The sequence below is a fragment of the Galeopterus variegatus genome, unplaced genomic scaffold (genome assembly GCF_000696425.1).
Source record: "Galeopterus variegatus unplaced genomic scaffold, G_variegatus-3.0.2 Scaffold5795, whole genome shotgun sequence".
Classification (NCBI taxonomy): Eukaryota; Metazoa; Chordata; class Mammalia; order Dermoptera; family Cynocephalidae; genus Galeopterus; species Galeopterus variegatus.
In genome coordinates, this window is record NW_007731906.1 from 82,210 (window position 1) to 89,533 (window position 7,324).

Below are 7,324 nucleotides of genomic sequence, written 5' to 3' on the forward strand. Positions count from 1 at the left end.
ACCGAGGGTTGCGATCCCGTTACCGGTCACGAAAAAAGACAAAAAGGAAAAAAAAAAGTTTTAGGTTTACAGAATTATTGAAAAGACAGTACAGAGAATTCTAATTTATTCCACAACCAGTTTCTGCTATTACTATCATCTTATGTTAGTATTGTACTTTTGTCACATTTGATAAAAGAGAAGACAAAAACAAGACTTTAGAGGAATTTGAAGGCTTTGGTACCTATAGCCAGAAGAAATAAAGCCCAACTTCTATCCAGATTCACATAAATCTTCATAGTAGATATCTAATTACCTCTGCTTCTCTCACTCTACACAATACGTGTGGTTCTCAACAAAAAAAATTACAAATGACATCAAAAGGTAAGAAAATATATTGTCTAAAGACACAAGGAAAGCAACAGAACTAGACTCACATATGGCACAGATACTGGTATTATCAGACAGGGAATTTTAAATAACTATGTTTAAAATGTTAAAAAACGGGGGCTGTCCAGTTAGCTCAGTCAGTTAGAGCACAGTGTTCTAAAGCCAAGGTCAAAGATTCGGATACCCAGTGGACAGTGACCAAAAAATAAACTTAGTAAAATAAAAATAAAATAAATTAATTGTTAAAAGACTTTACTGAACAATATAGACAACAGGGAATAAGAGATGGGTAACGCAAGGATAGAAATAGTATGTTCAGGAAGGTCCAGAGTATGGGAAACTGGACAGAACACAAGGCATGCTTTTATTTTNTTGGGTTCTCTATACTATTTGCTGTAATGTGACATGTGCTTGAGACTTTTTGTAATAAAAGTTTTTTATCTTACAAACATGAAATTAAATTTGAAATCCTAAGGAAAATAGATCATGTTTTTGAAAAAAAGAAAGTAGTTCAGGAATAAATTGGTTTATAAAGGACGAAAAACCTTTAAGCGAACGATGCAAATTAAAACCATTCTAAGCTGAAGCCATATTCAAAAGTTCCTGGACAAGGCAGTTTTGCAAGTCAGTTCTACAAAGTTATCAGGGAAAACTCATCACCACCTTAAGAAAACATTTCTAAAGCATCCAAAAAGTTGGGCAATTATTCAACTCATTTTCCCAGGCTAGATGTCTTCCATTCAAGCACCAGAAGAGGACACCAACTTGAAAAGGACACTTGAGCCAAGCTCACACGGAGAGACAAATATCTTAATTAAATTAACAGCACATTCAATACAGCAGTGAATTAATAGGCTGTGCCGAAGGAAGAAAAATGTGATTTACTGTAAGAAAATATTTTAATTGTAATTTCCTACATTAACAATGGAGCAGAGGGAAAGAAAAACAGCATTTGATCACATCAATGTGTATAGAAAAAGCTTGTGAAAAAAATTCAACACAAGTTCATGGTAAAAACTTTTAGCAACATTACATTAGAAGGGCACTTTCAACAACTCCGGTTGCTAAGGAACAGGGCTGTCATGCTGTGGTCTCGTTCTAGGCTCTCCAGACTTGGAGAGGCTCTTCCGGCGTTTTTCCCGCCAGGCGCGAGGACACGACTGAGGCGAGGAGGCTGCCGCCATGGGCCTCCTGCAGGTGCTGGTCGTGGAGAACTTCAAGTCGTGGCGGGGCCGCCAGGTCATTGGCCCCTTAAAGAGGTTCACCTGCATCATTGGCCCCATCGGCTCCAGTAACTGGGCACTTCAGGGCAGGAGGTGAACTCTTCAACCCGGCCCAGTTGGCAGCACTTTGCCTGAGGGGACTGAGGGGACGTGAGGGCGGCCATGCGGCCTGGACTGCGGGAGGCCCTGACCCGGCCGGGAGGGCTCCACCCTGAGTCCCCGGCCCCACCTGCCCCCCCCCGTCGGGCCGGGTCCTTCCCCCCCACCCTACACCGCCCTTGACCAGTACATGTTTGCCATTGTTGTAGCCTGTGAAAAAGTAGCACAAAAATGTATTCGGTTTCTGAAGGAGGAAAGAGCTGAACCTGAGACATTCCTTGCTCTAGATTACCTGGAGGTATGAAATTTGTAATGTTTGGTATTTAGTAGTGATAAAAACTTGTCTGTTATAGTATGTCTTTATTGCCTAAAACTATGGTAGTGACTGAAAAAAATCGTTGCCAATTAGCCAGTAATTTGAATGGCTGGTGTTGATGTCTCAGCAGGCAAAGAATAATATCAAATAGCTGCTATTTTTCTTGATATCACATCACTTTTTTCCTAATCTAGTTTTGCATAATTCTATCTTGGTGACTCTGGTGCCATTGCTCTAGCAGTACAACACTCGGCATACCAGGCAGTAATATATTTTGTTCTGTAGCAAAATACAAACGCTCCTCAACTTGACCATTGCTTTATGTCACGGTAAACCCATCATAAGTTGAGAATATCATCAGTTGAAAATGCATTTAATACACCTAACCTACCGAACCTCATAGCTTAGCAACATAGTGCACTGCAGGGTATCGGCTGTTTACTCTTTTGATCACGTGGCTGGCTGAGAGCTGTGGTTTGCTGCCACAAGAGAGTACCATACCACACACCACTAGGCCAGGGAAAGAATTTGAAGTACGGTTTCTACTAAATGTATATCATTTTCACACCATCGTAAAGTCAAACAATCATACCTTGAACCATCATAATTTAGGGACCATCTAGAAAGGAGATTGATAAGATGTATGGTCTGCGGGCGAAATGTCAACTCAGTCTGTATTGTGAATATTTGGTCCAGTGTGTCAACTCTTTGTGGGGCAGGCTAAATTTTGAGCCTTGAGTTATGTGTTGATATATGTTCCCATATCCAAAATCCAAATTCCTGCAGCAGGAACTCTGTCATATCATAATTGATGTCCTTTGTGATTTTTTATTGCCTACCAAAGATAATGTTTTATTTCATCTGGCAGTCAAGACGCTGAACTGCAGGCAGTGTGCATAGTGGTTAACAGCACATGCCTTGGAGTTGGAGTGCCCTGAGTTTGAGTGTCAGTCCTACGTCTAATTTGCTCTCACTAATTTGTTAATAAATTTTCTGGGCTTCAGTTTCTTCATCTATGAAGTAGAAGAATTAATTCTTACCTTATTGGATTATTGCAAGGAATCATTACAGGTAAACCACCTGGCACACTGCCTGCACAGAGGAGGGGCTCAGCAAAGGCCAGCTGCCCATTGTACTAATACACTTTTGCTTATACCGTTTGCCTCCTAAAACTTCTTAGCCCTAATTCACCTACCTGTTAAAATCCTGTTCTACTTATTCCCCACTTGAGATGTTTTTCAAGGCAAACACCTTTTTAACAACGTCTCATATAGTAGTATATCAAATATAAAGGGAATACTCTTATCCCTTTTCAGTGTCCAGTTCCTTAATAGTAACTACTTTAGATTGCTCCCATACACTTCAATTTATATAAATATATATTCGCAGGTGTATATACTCGTGTGTGCGTGTGTGTGTATATATATATATATATAACACAGGCAGACATATATACGTTTTGGTTGTATGTAGCTTTTTTGCTTTCTTTTGCTTTGTTACCCAATAATGAGATCGTACTTGTAGGTTTTCATTAACACATTACAGACACTTTTTTGATCTGTTTGTAGATCCAACCTAAGAATCATGACTAAGAAGGTCTGAAGCCTTTCCTGATCATTTATTCGTAAAGTGTTTTTTAAGTGACATTATTTCGTAGAGCTCTTTTGACAAATATCTAAAAGGATATTATTTTCCACTACATTTCATGGTCTTGAGAGCATGGAGCACTTCTCATGCATTGTTTTCTCCCAAATAATTAGTGATAGGGTTGAATCTGGAAATTAAATCTTTTGGGTTTTGATGAAGTTTATTTTTAATATTACATGAGCCATTAGTGTGATATAGTTTATCATGTTCTTTTCAATCTTTTATTATGTGTAAGTGCACACTATTCATTTCCTGTCATGCCTGTTTGTGTTTGGTGAGAAAGAATGTAATGAGCAGTTGGTTTATATTTTAGTGTATCTAATATATGAAGCATTTTTTAAACATTTTAGGTCAAGCCGAACAATGAAAGATTAAGGGAGATTAAAAGCTTTAAAATGGAAATTGATGTCATCAAGACTCAGTTTCCTCAGATCAAGAAAGTGATTGAATTTGTCTGTGGAAATGGCCTTGTCTGTGAGACTGTGGAAGAAGCCAGGAGTGTTGCGTTCGATGGACCTGAAAGACGGAGAGTAAGAAAAGATTTGTACTAGTTGCACTTTTGAATAAATTGAAGGAGTATTTATAAGACTAATATATTACACAAACAAATATTTATATGTGCTTCCATATGTTCTCTTTTATCAGGAATCTAACATGGGACCTAAGATGGTTATGGCTTCATTAGTTTTCATAAAGTTCAGTTGGGTTTTTGAAAATTTAACCTCTGTAGCAGTCCTCATCATCATAAATTATATTTTGGAAAATAGATTTATTGTAATTATATCCTAAAGAACTTAATTTTTTTTTATACTTAATATGAAATAAATGCCCTTGCTGATCTTCAGATTTTCCCTGCCTTAACCTATATGGTACATGTATTTTTGTATACCAGGAAAGATTTTAGGTGCTTATTTTCATCCTGAGTTAATTCTTCTATAGATTAATGGAGATACTGCCTTTTACACATTCAAGGTTAAACACATTTGAATTTAATGAAAGCACAATTGAAATGAGATTACTGAATACTAGTCTCTCAAGGGAATAATTTTGGTTTTAAAAATAAATATTGTTTCGCTTTCAATTGAATGGAGTTTGTATTTAGTTAGGTGATGTTAAATTCCTGAAATCTGTGATGAACTATAACATAGCGTTAAGGACATAAGCTCTGAATAAGACCAGTGATTCTACTTAGCAATTAATTATGTGACTTAGACAAGTTTCTAAACTTCTAATTTTCATTTTCTTGTCTAAATTGGTGAAATGATATTGCCTGTTTCCTGTGGTTATGAGGATTAAGTTAAGTAATAACATGCAAAATGCTGTTATAGTGCCTGGAAAATAACACTCAAATGATAGTCGATTTATTCTTTACTAGTCAGTTAACACATTTAATCTGGAATGTCCAGAATTGCAAACAGGCTATTCTCATGAGATGTAAGAATTTCCAGGATTAAATTTAGTGACTTATGTAACATGATTAACTTCTCATACGTTCGGTGCTGCCGTCTATAATAATGTTAATAAGGATGAGATTACGGTCTTTTAGTAATTACTGTCATAGATTTCTACATATTACATTTTAGCAAGTGTAATAAGTGAGCTATTAAGGTGTCTTCCTTATTTTGCTACCTCATTAGCTAAAATTGACCTGTATATGTGCAAAATTGACTTTTGAAGATTTGTATGGTAAATTTATAGAAGTTGCATAAGGAAAAGACTGTTTATTCCTTTACTTAGCAGATATTCATGATTTGTAACTTGTTCACAATAACAAGCTTTACCCTGTACGTTGTATCTTGTTCTCATCAGTATTTCAAAATTTTAACGTTTATTTGTCTTATTTGTATCTTAACTATATTCCAGGAACTTTTAGAGAATTTTCTGTGTTTTATGTTGGGTACAACAATTGGGTATATGTCACATTTTCACAGAAATCATCTGTTGTCTGCCATTTGTGCTCTTGGTTTTCCATAAGTTTGACACTATATTTTAGAGTTTTCTTTATTCATACATTGCAAGTGATATCACAAAATATGTTGGTATATATATAAAGTATAGTATATATAATCTATATACATAACTACAAACTACATAAATTAACAGCAATTCTTCTAGCTATAGTTTTGTTACCATATTTTTGTGATAATTCAATTTTTTAATGATTCAAAAACTTACGTACAAACATTTCAAAAACAAGAATCTCTGTACATATATTGCATTATTCTATTCACTCCCCTTAAACAGAGACCCAACAGTTATTTGCTTCCTTCTCCCATAGACTGGTTGTTATTTTAAAATATATAGGGAAAGATCTATTTATGTTTTGCCCTTTTAATAAGATGGAGCAAAAAAAATGTCATTACATAGCTGGATGATTTGTGAAAAGATCATTTTTCAAAAATTGCTCAAATTGTACAAGAGTGAATAAAATTACAGGGTACCAACAGGTATAAAATGTAGTTGAACTTAATCCTCATACTTTCTATCAGAATAAGTTCTGGATGGATTAGAAACGTAAATGTGAAAAATAAAAATGTAAAAGTTTTAAGAGAAACCATGGAAAATATTTCTTAATCCCAGAGGCAGGAATGCCTTTACAATACGACAGAAAACCCAAAAGCTATGAAAGATGGATAAATTCATCTAACATAAAGAATTCCTATATGGCAAAAAACACTATGAGCAAAATAAAAAAGAAAATGGCGAACTGGGGGAAATATTTGCAACTCATGGAAAAGAACAAATTTTCCTGCAAATCAAGGGAAAAGAACAATAATACAGTGGGAAATTGTACAAAGGATATGAACAAACTTGTTTTCATAAAAGGAAATATAATAGCTCTTAATCATGAAAACTTTTTTTTTTTTTTGACTGGTAAGGGGATTGCAACCCTCGGCTCAGTGTCGTCTACACCACGCTCAGCCAGTGAGCACACCGGACATTCCTATATAGGATCCGAACCCGCAGCCTTAGCGCTGCCAGCGCCACACTCTCCAAAGTGAGCCACAGGGCCGGCCCTTAATCAAGAAAACTTAACCTCACCTGTAAGATGGGAATTGTCCCTTAAAACTACACGGAGGTACTATTCTCACCTGTCAGACCGCCCAGCATCAGAAAGTGTGACGACATTCTGTGGGGAAGGAGGCCTTTCCTTCACGCTGAGAGTGTAAATTTCTATCAGCTCTGTGAAGGGGAATTCCTAAAAGTTGTACCTTCTAGAAACTTCACATATAGATCATTTTCACTGTATGAAATGATGTGTGCACAAGGTGTATTCGTTGATCCATTGTGTGTAATGGGAAAAGTTGGGAACAACCCACATACCTATACAAGACTAGTTCAATAAAATTAGAATACGTTCATAGAATGCAATACTATGCAGCCTTAAAAAAACATGAAGCTCTTGATGTATGTCCAAGTGTGAGACAATCTCCAAGATATATTCAGTTATAAAAAACAATAAGTAGACAATTTGTGTAAAAATGGGGAAGAAATTTATGCATGTAATTGTTTCTATATGCAAAACTATTTCTGGGAGAATACTCAAGAAATTGACAGCATTGATTAGGTCTAGGGATGTTAGTGGGTGTTTGGGGCCAGGAATTCCAAGGACATTTTTCACTCTACGCATACACATCTTTTAAATTTTGAACTATGTGAATATATTACC